This window comes from Ambystoma mexicanum, chromosome 7q (genome assembly GCF_040938575.1).
Source record: "Ambystoma mexicanum isolate Mex_15411 chromosome 7q, UKY_AmexF1_1, whole genome shotgun sequence".
NCBI lineage: Eukaryota > Metazoa > Chordata > Amphibia > Caudata > Ambystomatidae > Ambystoma > Ambystoma mexicanum.
In genome coordinates, this window is record NC_090941.1 from 956,943,973 (window position 1) to 956,958,377 (window position 14,405).

A 14,405-nucleotide genomic window follows, 5' to 3' on the forward strand; every position below is an offset into this window, starting at 1 on the left:
CTTCATTAAGTTAGCAACATTTAGACACATGTATCGTATTTCATAAAATTCCTATCGAACAATCCCAAAATAAAAAAGTAGCTTTAACAAATTCAAAGATGCTATTTATAAACACTGGATCAACGACAAATGAATATAAAATGAACCTCCCATTTTGCAGGCACACTGTGTTTCCTCCTGCACTCCTACATTTATTGAGGGATGGGTACATTTAAACGTACCAATAGCATCAGCTTCCTGCATTCTGGGGATCTTATTTCACACATTTCTTCTTGCCGTCCTCCATGTGTATGTAAGTCTACATATAAGCTAAAGAAGGCAGCTTATGCATATTTTGGACATCTGCCTCTCTCCCCAACAGACAAACTCTTGCTTTAGGAATTACTTTGCGTCGACCTAATGTGCCAAATGTAGTTATATCCCACTCCCCCTATCTAAATGGACAGTGCCTTAAAACCCCCGTCCATCCCCAACCACCACAAGTGTTTTTCTTTTTTTTTTTTTTTTTTTTAAACCAGAGGAGGCCTCAATGATTTGCTTTTAATAAATAAGTAAAAAATCTTAACTGGCCCGACACCTTTAAACTAACACCTCAAATTCATAAGTTCATAAGTTCATAAGTTCATAAGTTGCTACAAGGTGTACCTTGAGGCCGAACCGGTAATGGCACAGGAATTAATTTTGCAACTCCTCCTGGACATTACAGTTTGAACCACCCCAGATGTTCCTGCCATAAATTATCAGGAGCAGACCTGTGCCTTATATACCCTCAGGCACTTGTCCAATCTGAATGCCCCAAGCTTGAAATAACAATGTAAATGGCCCTTTGATCCTTAATGATGCCCTTTTAGCTGTCTCCTTAGAATTGACCCAAACAGCGCTCTCTGAGAAGAGTAGGCTCAAATAAAAATGAGAGTACCTCTTCATCTCTACATTCATTTAAACACCAGCTACAAGGCTTCACCCTTTTCCAGAACACCATCATCTTTGCTTTTATTATATTTAATTTCAAACTATAGTTAGCAAAATAGTCATTTGTGTATAGCAGGCCCTGTTGGATACCTGCCGTCTTCAAGTCCAAAATAGCAGTGTCATCAGCATAAAGAAGCATGCTATAAAATGTCCCCTTCAGAGAGGGTGGATTAACTTTCCTAAGAGAAGTACTACAGTCAAAGTCTTAAAGGAATAAATAGGGCCCAACTGACATCCCTGCTTCACCTTTACTGGTGGGGAAAAACAATGTATAATTGCCCTATCTTGTGTATTGGACCGACACATAGATGTCTGCGTATCACATTTGGATAAGATTTAATAAACCATTAAGGACCCCAATACAATTTAAATGATGCCACAATATGATTCCATCAATTAAATGAAATGCTTTCTCCAAATCTGAAAAAGGGCACAAATAATCTTCCCCCCTTAACCTTACCATATTTCTCTTTGCTCAGAGTGAAGCAGTGGTCCACACACGTAAGCCCTCCCCTGAAACTCATCTGGGAGGGCTTCAAGATATTGTTACTTTGAGCCCACATCTACAGTCTGAGCGACAAACATTTGGAGAATATCTTACTGACAATTTTTAGACTATAACCATGGGGGGCTGTTGATGTCCTTCAAAAAAGCTTCCATTATTTCTCAATACATTCTTTTTTGTGTTTCTTTTGAAACTATTAATCTGACCAGCTTTGGGCACCACTCATTAAATCATGTATCATTTTTCTTTTCGAGATTCTACATTCTGCATCGAACCCTGGGGCATTCCTTTATAACCTGGACCTCCTGAACTGGGAGACGCTGTTTGCCAATATTTCAGTCCCGGATAGTTTTAACCAAAGACTCAAACAAACCAACACTTCTGTATGTGGCCACTGATCTGTTTAACAGTTTTGAGAGAATATCTTAATGTCTTGTGAATTAGTCATTCTTTCCAATGCTTCCTTGTTGAGCGTAGGCATCGCTACCCAGCCACTCTGGCTGTTGGACATCATCTTGGTGGTGCCTACACCCCTGACCATTGGAAAACTAACTCAAGAGGATAGTAATCACTCTGTTCAATCAGAAATGCAAACGTTCATAACATTCTTGAAGAAAAAAACGTCCATAATACAGCAATCAATGACTGAGGAACAGTAACACTGGTCTTGTATGCTTAGGAATGCACCATTTACCACTAAAGGTTCCAGAAAATCCCTGGCAGAATCTCAAAGTACACCTGAAAATCAGTGATTCATTTGTGGCCAATTTTACTGTCCAAACATTTGCACTAAATTTCTTGGAAATATTTTGCTCAAGAACCCAAAGCCCTGTCAATGTTTATTTAGTCAGACTATATTTTTGAACAACTTGACTGGTCGCAACTCAATTTCCTCAACATTTCCTATAAACAACCACTTGATGTCAAAATAAGTGAAAGGCATTGTAAATGTATTTTTTTTGCGAAAATTGCACGTGCTCTAGATAACTTGTACTGCAAATTAAAATGTTCTATTAGCAGTCTTTAGTTTATTAAATTTGTAATTTGTGTTGCAGTCATTTATCCGCCAACTCAGCACCGATATGTTCTGTCGAAAAATTGATGTTGCTCACCATTTAATTTGATATGCACATTTTGCTCATTGTGCACAAAAGGTTGGGGACCCCTGCTCTACATCTTCACTCTTAAGTATTTATATATCTTTTCAGCGCGTCTTTGTGGCGTTCAAGTGTGTACAGTGCATTTTGCCCTCCCTTGTTTCACTTCACTGTGTAACATGAGTAAACGTTGCCTGCCATGTAGGCGGCATTTACAATGGAGTCCACAGGCTTTTTGATGAGGCAAAAGGTGCAAAAGGCTGTCCGAATCCATACTAATCCCCAGCATTTGTGCCAGCATGAAAATCCATGTGGCACAAATGCTGGAGTATTTGTTTGGCAAAGTGGAAGGGATGGGCAGAAACATAAATTACAATCCACCCCCCCCTGCCAGCACCAAAATTCCAGGGGTAGCAAAAGTGACTTCATACGAACCTTGACCTCTGATGACATCACATGAAATGATGTCATTTGACCCCACCCTGAAGTGACATCACGGGAAGCGATGGAACACGACTTTTCACCCCTTGACAAACCAGGAAGTGGCATCACATAGCATTGTTCCTAAGTACACTAGGGAAAATATGGGTATGATATCACTGCAATGTGATGTACATTATACAGCCACAGTAGTGGCTGTGTAGTTATGGTTAAGTTGCTGTTTCCATAGGAAAAGCACTTTTTGGGCGGACTATAACTCTGCTCCCCCAGGATGAATCGTCACCAAACTTTGCAAAATAAGTATATGGGCCACTCTGAATATCTCTGCAAAGTTTAGAGATGGTTGATCCAGGGGGACAAAAGTTATAGGGGTGGTCCCAAAACATCTTTTTTCCCATAGTCTGAATGGGGGAAAAACTTTGCGCACGGCTACAGGTCAAACCGCTGGACGGATTTTCACAAAATTTGCGGCAGGTACAGGGGCTTGGTCCAGAAAGCGTGCTTTTGTAAATTTGGTGACCTTCCGTGCAGTACTTTTCATTAAAATGACCAAAAAGTAGGTCTGAAAAAATGTGTGATATCTTTGTCCGCTTTGCGGTCACACTTCCCTGTTCGGTCCACGGACAAGATACCGATTGGGTAAGGGCCTGGCGTCATGACCGCGGACACGCAACGTCTCTGCCGATTGGCTGCTGCGAGATGTGTTCTGCATCAGATTGTTTGGAGGTGCCCAACATCTTGGATCCGCCGAAAGCAGAGCAACAACCAGCGTACACATGCTATATTTATAAAAACTTTTTTGCTGTGTCAGAGAGCGTTGGGAAAGGTTCAGACAGTAAGACATGGGTGATCAATGCATTTCTTCTGGGGGTCGGTCTTCATGATGTATTTTCTATGGCCACGTTGTACGCACAGAAAATGAGGGGTGTAATAACGGTAGCATTTCAGTCCATGCAGTGCACAGGAAACTTGTAACTATTGTAAGGACACGCGTAGTGGTAGCGAACATTGAAATTGACAATATGCCGTAATTGCACTACTTTTTCCTATGGGTATTATTATATTCATTAGTACGCCGCCATGGTTGTCACATGGTACAGTGGTTATGGCCAGGGCCTAGAGTCTTGGATGCATGGCCGTCGGCCGAAGGCCGAAGGCCTTACTTCCAAGACTGTAGGCCCTGGCCACAACCACCGCAGCATGTCACACCCATGGATACACCCGTAGTATTGCGTATCGATTGCCAGGTTGTGGGGAGTGTCTGCAGTCTTGGGTGCATGGCCAAAGGCCATTCACCCAACAACAAAGATATAACCTCTTCACTTACAAGCCCACATGGGTTTTATGTAGTGCGGTGGTTGTGGCCAAGATGTGTACTTTTGGGTGCATGGTTGTAGGCGGTATGCCATACACCCAAGCATGCACCCAAAAGGAAACTTGTAAGCACTGGAGTTATAAGCCACTTCACAACCATATATTGAAATGTATGGACATACACCTAAGATTGTAGGCCCTGCCCACAAACAATGCAGCATTTCAGAGCTACAGAGACAGCCCTAGTATTCAACATCAGTCAGGTGGCTGTGGGGAGAGTTTGCAGTCATGAGTGCATGGTCGTAGGCCATGTACCCAACAGCACAGTTATATGTAGTGTACTTACAAGGCACAATGGGTGTGATATAGTCTGGTAGTGCATCACTCAGGTGGCTATGGGGAGGGGCTGCAATCATGGGTGCATGGCCGAAGGCCATGCCCCCAAAAGCACATTTTTACGTAGTGTAGTTATATGCCGCAATTGATGTCATATGGTGTGGTAGGAGTGGCCAGGATGCAGAGGATTTGAACAAAGTAATAAGCACTGCAGTTGTAAGCAACTATGCATTTTATATACTGTATACCCATATATTGACAATTCTATGGCCTCTAACTCACGTCTGTAGCCTGTGGCTACAAACTACTGCACCATATCACAGCTATTGGTACACTTGTACTGTGCAACATCATTAAGATGGTGGTGGGGAGGGCGTAGCGTTTTCGGAGCATGGCCAAAGGCCATGCTCCCAAAACCAACTTTGTACATAGTGAAATGACAAGGCACAATGGTTCCGATATGCTGTGGTGTTTCTGGCCAGGACCCAGAGTCTTGACTGCATGCCCAAAGGCCATGCACCCAAGACTGAAGTCATAAGCAGTAGAGTTATAAGTGAATATGGGTGTGGTGTAATGCGCTAGTTGTGTGCACACCGTAGTGTCTTGACTTCATGGCTGCAGACGATGATCCCAAAAGTAAATTTATAAGTAGCCAACTTACAAGGACCATGGTTTTGATATGCAGCGATGGTTGTGGCTTGGAACTATACTCTTTGTACCTTGGTCGTAAGGCGTAGGTTACACACCGAAGATGCAAGGGTCAGCCTACAGCCACTGCAGTATATTACTACCATAGATTAGATGTGTAGATTCTCATGTGTAGAAAATGACTGCCAATATAATTACTCCTTACTTTGTTCAGAATCCACATATATTTTTTAAATGCCTTTCGCACTTGGCGGAAGTATCCCTTTTAAATTTCTGTGATAAAAGAAAAAGGTATGTTCGTCTTTGCATTTTATGAAAACTTACTGCATTGCATAATAGACAGTTTACCTTTTTTTTGTACCCTCATATTTAGTTTACAAACCAGTGTACTGTGCATTGTGCTCAGATTATGTGTTTGCTTTTCTAATCCTTGGGTCTGGGGAAAAAAAATCCTTGTTGGATTAAAAAAACCCTTCATTTGCTATGGTACTAACTACCTCCTTGTTTCCTTTGAGTGATTCCTTCATCTTTCTGATTAATGTTATGTTTGTTGCCTTCCTGCCGATTTTTAACAACAGTTAGATACCTGTAGACGTATTCTAACTATGCATTTGTTCCTACAGATCTGTGATATTCATTTATTTGTGTCATTGTTATATCCTCTTGGGCAGTTAGATACCTGTTGGCCTATTCTAACTGTTTGTAGTCTTTCACATAATGTTTTTGCAATCTTGAAGTACACATTATTTATTAAATGTTGGCTTTAATAAGATTAAATACGCATTTGTAAGATTAGCTGGCAATCTCTGCTTTAGAGTAATGGTGCCATCATTACATTCGAACCATCCACATTTCTTTTTAATGTATGCAGTTTAGTGACCTGCACTGGTTGTAGCTCCTGCATGGTAGATTAAACCTATTGTTGTAAAGGTTTTCTTTCCAAGTGATACTTGACCGTGTGTGAATTCAGTTAGTTTGCAGTTGTTTTTGGTACCATCTGCATTATAACATAGAAGCATAAGTATTATGTAGGCACTATGTGATTGTAGCAGTAAGGTGGAGCGATTGTCTGAGTTGCAAATAGTACATAATCTGCCATGGTTTGCATTCTGTACAAGTTGCTGAAATGGAATGCTTTCATAATTTGGTATGGAAACATACACAAATCGCTCATTTGGGATTTCTTCCTGTATCGAATTGCTACAGAGAGTGCATGTATTTTTCCACATGTACGAAATCTGGAAGATTTCATTTACAGGTATGCTTTGTTTTCCAATACTAATAGTAAGTACATTAGAAATTCCTGTGGATCTTCTTGTGAGTTGATAGTGAATGTCACGATTCCAGCACATTCATCCAATTCTTGCCTTATTCCATGAACATTGAATGTGTTGTCAGGATTGCTTGTTGCATTTCTATGAAGCACTAACATTTGCAAACACAATTGGTCTGTACTGTGCAAGTAAATATTGTTAACAATTGTTGGCAATTGAAATAGAATATTCATTGCTACATTTGCATCGCAATTTACTGTTTCTAGTTCTGTATCTGAGTGCATTTTTCGGAATTTCTGTTCTTTCTTTGACAACGTCCCTGGTTTACATTCCCTAAAGGCTTCTTCTTTGTTTGTGGTAATTGATGAAACTTAAGCTTCTTTTCTTTTCTTTGAGGAATTTGCTGTTGGATTCTGTTGCATTTCTGTTTCATTTAGTTTTCGTTTAACATGTTTTACTTTATCTGGAACAGGATATTGTTTCACATGAGGGGTGAATATCAGCTTTGACTTTACTTGCATAAAAGTTCATTAGCAATAGACCATCAATTGTACATAAGCGTGATAATGCGATGTAGCTCATGCCTTATTTAAAGACTGTGTTTCCTATATCTATCAATGCTTTGTCTAGGGTAAGACCTTGGAATTTATGAATGATAACTGCATGTCCCGGGAGGATAGCTCAGCGGCAGCGTGTGCGTCTTGGAAGCAAGATGACACGAAGTAACAACAGGTTCGATCCCCGGGTCCGCGCTTAGAAACCTCTGGGTGTTTAAGCGCGTTATAAATATGTAACTAAGACAAAAAAAAACACAATTACGCAACTAAGAAAAACAAACAATTCCTGCAACAGCGCCTCGATACCTGCGGGCTGTGTGAGCGCTTTATAAATGTTAATCAAGTCGGTGGTCCAAAGTTTCTGATCTTACAACGCACGTCTCCATGTCCTCGGAACCAGTATTTCTTTGTACCACGCATGTTTGCAAACAAATTTGTTATACTTGATTGTAAAACCTCATCTTTTTCCTGTACTTTTTGTATTAACTGTGTAGCTGACATATTTTGAAAGTGGGTTCCAGATTTCAAAATGTGTGCAACTCCGTAACATAGCGTTGCTAATTCACCTTCATAGAGTAGGTGGAATATGTATTCCACATTTTGTCTAAATCTGGGATCTTGCAAATACATCCGTAATGAGCGGTATTCTGATGCCCCAATCTGAGTGGGTCTATCATCGTATCTTCCACCTTTGCCAGTAGGAAATAGCAGTGGAAAAGCATGTGCTTCTATACTTTTTTCCCCATATACTCATTGGTGACCCTTTGGTTTGTCGCATTTGGCAAGTTCCTAGTGCATCATCTATGCTTTCATTGAAATACAATGGATGAATTGTGTAATGGTCCAAAAGAGTGGATACTGTAGCAGGATCCAGAAGTTCAAATTGTCCAGTTTCCGATGGCTCTTGAATTATTTCAGTTGTTTTCCTTAAGCTTTCATCAATATTTATTTCCTTGTAGTACTCGTTATTGTCTTTTAGATATTGCAATGATTGTCTAACTTTATGTAAGAATGTTTCCCCGTTGGGGAAAAACCTCTATCCTTGGGAAGGGAAAGTTTCAGTTTTGTAGAGGTCTCAGAGGAAGAATTATGTAGGGTAATGTCAGGCATGAAACCCACCTCCTGCGCTGAATATATCGTCCCTACTAAGATCATCCTGGACAACAAAGAACTCTTTGCCCCGGTACTGACAAGGCTAGTTAATGCCTCCTTTTCAGAGGGTGTAGTCCTCAAGGACTTAAAAAAAGTGACTATCACACCGCTCGTTAAAAAGGCAGGCTTAGATCCTAAGGACCCCAACAACCTCTGGCCGATCACTAACTCCAATTTTATCTTAAAAATTCTTGACAAAATTGCCACTAATCAGCTGCAGGAACATGTGGAAACTGAAGACGTACTACATGACCAACAATCTGGCTTTAGAGCGGCTCATAGCACAGAGTCTGCCATGCTAGACTTACAGACACACATGTTAGAATTGACAGAGAAAGCCAAGACTGGGTTACTTATGCTGCTGGACCTCAGTGCTGCATTCGATTTAGTAGACCACCAACTGCTACAATCAGCCCTGGATAAACTTGTAGGGTGCTCAGCAAAAGTACAGGCCTGGTTGGCCTCTTTCTTGAAGGACAGGATGGTAAGAATACATTGGGGCGAACATTTTTCCGAAGCAACCCTGATATTGTTTGGAGTTCCCCAAGATGCTAGTCTGTCCCCTCTCCTTTTCAACCTTTATATAAGAAGTCTCTGTTCGCTGTTAGAAAATATTGGCGTGATTTTGACCAATTACGCTGATGATACGCAGCTCATTTTTGAATTAACAGGAGACCATGCAACGGACAGCGCCAAAATTGAGAAAGTATATAATATCATTGATAACTGGATGCAGAGGCACTGGATGTGCTTAAACAATACTAAGACTGAATTAATGGTTTTCGGATCTAACCAAGCCAGGTCTAAGTTGGACTCCCAATATAAGACATTTCTTATCAAAGATGCTGTTATACCAGTAGTACCCAAGGTAAAAACCTTGGGTATGATGGTTGAAGCCTCACTGGGATCAGGAGCACAGGTCAGTTACCTATATAAAAACAACTTGTACTACCTGCGCCTCCTAAGAGCAATTAGACCATATATCAATGAGACCAATGCAGATTCCATAGCCAGAGCGATCCTGTTATCACGCCTGGACTACGGAAATGCCCTGTTACTGGGAGCCTCAAAAAAGGAGCTAGCTAAATGCCAAGTCATGCAAAACGATGCAGTTCGCATCATAAAAAAGAAAAAAACAAAGGGACCATATATCAGATGGTAGGAGGGATCTACACTGGCTTAGAATAGAGGACAGAGTCAGGTTCAAAGCACTGACGATTGTCCATAGATGCCTCTTCGGAAAGGCGTCAGCCTACTTCAAAAAGCACTTCTCCTGGTATGCCCCCCAAAGAGGCTTAAGATCAGCAGATAAGGGCCTTCTAAACATCCCAGAAGCCAAACGGGCAACGGGAAGGGGCAAATCTTTCCCTTTCAAGGCAACTAAATATTGGAACGAGCTCCCTGTTAACTTAAGACAACAAGAAAACTACTCCACTTTCAGAAAAGCCTTGAAAACCCGGCTTTTCCAATAATTGAGTCATCTGGTTCTTTACCCCAGCGCAGTCCTACTCCAAGTAAACTACTGAGAGTTATAAACTGCAAGTGGTTCTCTTTGCGCTCCGCCGCGCCCTGATGCCTGGGGGCTTTCGGCGCGTAACAAGCATAAAGTAAAGTAAAGTAAAGTAAGTCCACCAGTTGTTGCCAAATTATTTTGTCCTTTGTTGGTACACCATTTACCAAGACTATTAAAGAATTCTCTATTGAACGTTGCACTCCTAGAGTGTGTACATTTTCCATTAGATCTAATGGCAAATAAACTACTTTGTCACAAATGCCTTTCACCAATTCAGAGGAAGGTAATTTTGCTGTTTTTGGATGAAGGCGTATAATTGCTTGAAATGGGTGAACTGTTTGAATTATTATGCTCTCATACAAATTGAGTTTTTGCAGGATTTTTGGTAGTGGGAACAATTCCAAATTATTTGTAATAGCACGCGAAGGAGTGTGGTTGTTGTCTAATTTTGTAGTAAAGTAACTGCAACATATTAGACGTTCAGTTAGTTTATTTTTGTTTTCTGCTAAAAGGTAGAGAGCTAATTCAAACCATTTAGATTCTTCATTGTCTTCTATTTTGTATGCTATGTCTACATTTTTTGTGTTCCTTTTGTAAAACTTTCTGCGGCAACACACACACACATGGTTTGGTACTTCAGCCGATGAGCTTTTAAATTTTACTATTTCTTTTCTGTATGTGTGTAATAGAAGGTTGCTATGTGCAGAATTGTTGCTACTATGTTCTAAAACTATTGCATTTTGTAAGTGGCTTTCACTTCCAAAATACTTTCTCTGAATACGGTCAATTTCTTCTTGTAAGTATTTGGGTGTACCATGCAGAAGAGTGTTATTTAAATTGCCTAATTCTGAAGCTGGACTTTTTGCATAGTATATTTTGTACACTAGATTTCTTACATTTGAATGATAGATTGATATCCTTTTGATATCATGGAAGGTGCTTTTGTAAATAGGCCCAGAAATGCAGGCTATTGAATGTCCTTGTAGTCCTGTGTATTTGTGCACTGGACATATATCCATATTTTGCAGCACTTTCATTTTACTTTTGTCTTTACCTTTTACATACTGATTGAGGAACTGACGTAAAGATTTGAAAGCTTTGTTTGGAATGGCACACATTGATGTGCATGGCCATTTGTATACTGGACGGTGTGGTTCTGCTGAATCGAGAGGTAATTCTGAGTTTTCAGGGGATACTTTTGCAAGCAGTGTTTCTTGTTCCATGATGGTAGTATTGATTTTCTCATACCCTCGTCCACTGCTATGGATGGCAATTGTGTTTGTTTGATTTTGTTTGTATGCTTCTTCATTAAAATATGGTTCTGTGGTTGTTGTGTGACTCCATTCACCACCACAAACATTTAAGAAATTATTTTTGTTCACATTCTGTTTATTGCTGAGTTTCTTTTTTATTTTAGTACTTAGTTTTATTAATGCTTTCATCCTATTTAACACTAATATAAACAACTTTTGAGAAGGATTGCACTGTCCACGAGAGCTTGTAGGATTAACTTTCTATGGTAGGTTTTAAGGGGTGAGGATGATTTCGGTCCTCTTCTTAGTAGATTCTGAAGGACTCTGAGACGAAACATTTGGGATAAAATACTTTTTTTACTATGGGTTCCTGTTACACTATCAGGATTATTAGGAGCATTGTTAGCTGTACTGGTAGCCGATTTGTTGCCAATATTTTTGTGTTTTGTGACACAATTTGATGGAGTAGGTAAAGTTCCGGTAGTTAAAGCTTCCTTTGTTTTGCTAACCGACTGCATTAGCTGGTTTGTTCCAACATTCTCTACAAACTCTACAACAGATGGATGCTTAGATTGGGCACTTTTATTTTTATTTGCTCTACTTCTGCGTTCCTTTCTACGCAGTTGCTTTTTGGTAGGCATTCTTTGGTGTCTGTTGAAAAAAACAAGGCATACTTTGGTCTGTTGAACAATGTATGTGTGCTGTGTGCATGCGTGCATGAGTCTGATGTGGAAGCTCTTTGTCATGGTGTGTGAATGTGCATTGGACTCTTACACTGATTTGGTAAGGCTATTTTACTGTTTGTATACTACTACAATATGCTTCAGATGAGAGTACAAAGTGGGCTAGTGGTGACGAGAAGCATTATTAATAAACAAAATGCCATGAACTTACAACAGCAACTTCTTTTCTAAATCTAACCTTCTAAGGATTACGTATGTTATTTGAGTTCCAAACACACAGGGATTTGTGAGCCATTCTGCCTGTTATTCAATAAATGGATATTTGTATAGGTATTTGTAGATAGAATGGTTCAGAAATCAATGTTTGCTTTGGTGCCCAAATTAAACAAATAACCCACGCAGCCTCTTTGAGGACTAGTTACAATACAAAGGTAGAACTGTACTTACCTTTGTTTGCAAAATGACCAGGTTTCTTCGGATATATCATCTGCAGTGTAGATGCTGCTGATTCTCAGGAGAGTAGTCTTCACTGCGATTCAAAAAAACAAAATGAATTACTTTGTGTGTTTACAGCAGTGATGATACTGCACACATTAATTGTGCATTTTTCGTCAGAGCATTCTCCTTTAATATTTCAACCCAGTGCATGTGTGCATTTCACTTCACTCTGTGCAGCCTTTGCATGGTATTTGCAATATGTTACTTGCAAGTCCTTCAAAATTGCTAACAATTTCCAGGTTATGAAAATGCCTTGTTTTTTACAAGGTGTACTATCTATAGGAGAGAGGTTTGTAAGCGATAGGGCATAGTAGTAGATGGGAAAAAAATGTCTACTTGCAAATTAAAAGCACGATGCCGAACAATCGGGAGACCCTCAGAGGGAGATGTCACCACAGCAATCGGGAGCGCTTACTTTCCTTATACGATTACATTGCAAGTAGCATTACTGTAGGCCGTACACAGTACACAACTCTGACATTTTCTAATACAAAATCGAGTTTCGCCCTAAATAGCATTCTTGCAACGTATGTATAGGTTATGCGGAAGACAGTAAGAAGTCGTGCGGTTTGTCAATGAAAAATCAGACATCTTGTACTTAAAAGAGGGAGCGTTGGTATGTATTGCCAATGCACATTTAGCGGCATTAATTTGTTTAAATTAATTCATAAGGGTTGCACATGTTCTCTGATTAAAATATACATACCTGTACTCTATACTCATGCACGTGCACATGCATGGAGCTATACATAGAAATTTGCAACACTTGCAAAGTAGCTTGTGAAGTGAGTGCTTTGCAATGATATGCAACTTCCATTCACAATTATCAACAGTAATTTTGAAGTGCGCAATGTTGATGACAGAGTAAGATTTAGCAATGTTCAGTGTGATTGGTGGATGGTTGTGTGACTGCATAGTTGTGTCCAATGAGGGACTCGATTTGCTACCGCTGTGGAATGGGTGGAAGTGTGGGATGTTTGAACCCACTCATCCAAGCCCTACAACATCGCTGGCAGCAGAAGCATCATAATGGCCACCGGAAAGCATGCTGCTCGCCAGAGATCAGCCAAAAAAAGCGCAGTAAAAATCTGAAAAATAGGCTGCCAACCACTTTTGCCATGTCAGTGAACACAGGAGATCACTGCCTAGAGCCACCATTGGGATACCCACACAGTAGCCTGAAACCACTTGGAAATAGCAATACTAATTGCCAAAAGCAACCCAGATCTGTTTGGGAATTCATTTTCTTGATCGTCAAAATTGCTAAAATCATGGCTCACAAAACCACTAAAAAGATCCCACCTCCTTGTTGGGGGGTCAACATCATTCTCCCGCAAGAATCTACATGAATCTGAGGTCCACAGAAGTGCATCTATATTTGAACAAAGTATCTTTTGAGGATTGCTTACTGGTAAGGCAGCTGTCAAAAATGGGTGCAATACCGGTGCTTGACACTGACCGGCGCTAGCAATATAAATTCTGACAGGAGACCTGTATTTCAGGAGCTAAACAGTAACCTGATGTAACTAAGACTTCAAAGGCTGGCTGTCCGTGGGAAGCCTTCACACCTAGTCTTCTCAGCAACAGCACAGGAAATCACATGGTCCTGTTGATTAAGAGGGAGGAGATTTTCCCTGCAGCCTGGAGAAAGGAACAATAGACTCTTTCAATTGAATAGAATATGCTGATTTGGGTGTGCCTGAACAACACTGCTCTGGGGGAAGGCAAGACATGTGATCTCTGAGTCAGAGCCAAACTTCTGGGGGAGGAGACAAACGACTGTGGATTCAGAGAGTCCAGCAAATATATGTGTTATGAGAATACTGATAACTAATTATACCAAGCGGACAAAAATGTACAATTTGGAGATTCTTAATATGAAAAATTCACTCACAGTTTGAGACAAAGTTGGACGCTGTGGGATTTTCTGAGGCCAGGCCCCGTAATTTTTAATATTGTAGATGCAGTGTTTATGCTAGAAACCTAAGAACTTCCAGTAATATGCTCAGAGAGGGTGTCTACCTCTGTGTAAGATTTGGTGCAAAACCCATCTTGCGAAACCCACTAAAATCGCGAATAAGTTGTCATTTCTGAACCCAAGCTCTTAGGAAGAGCAGGGTTGAAGAGAGACCTGTCTTAATTAATTTGTGATGTGTACATGT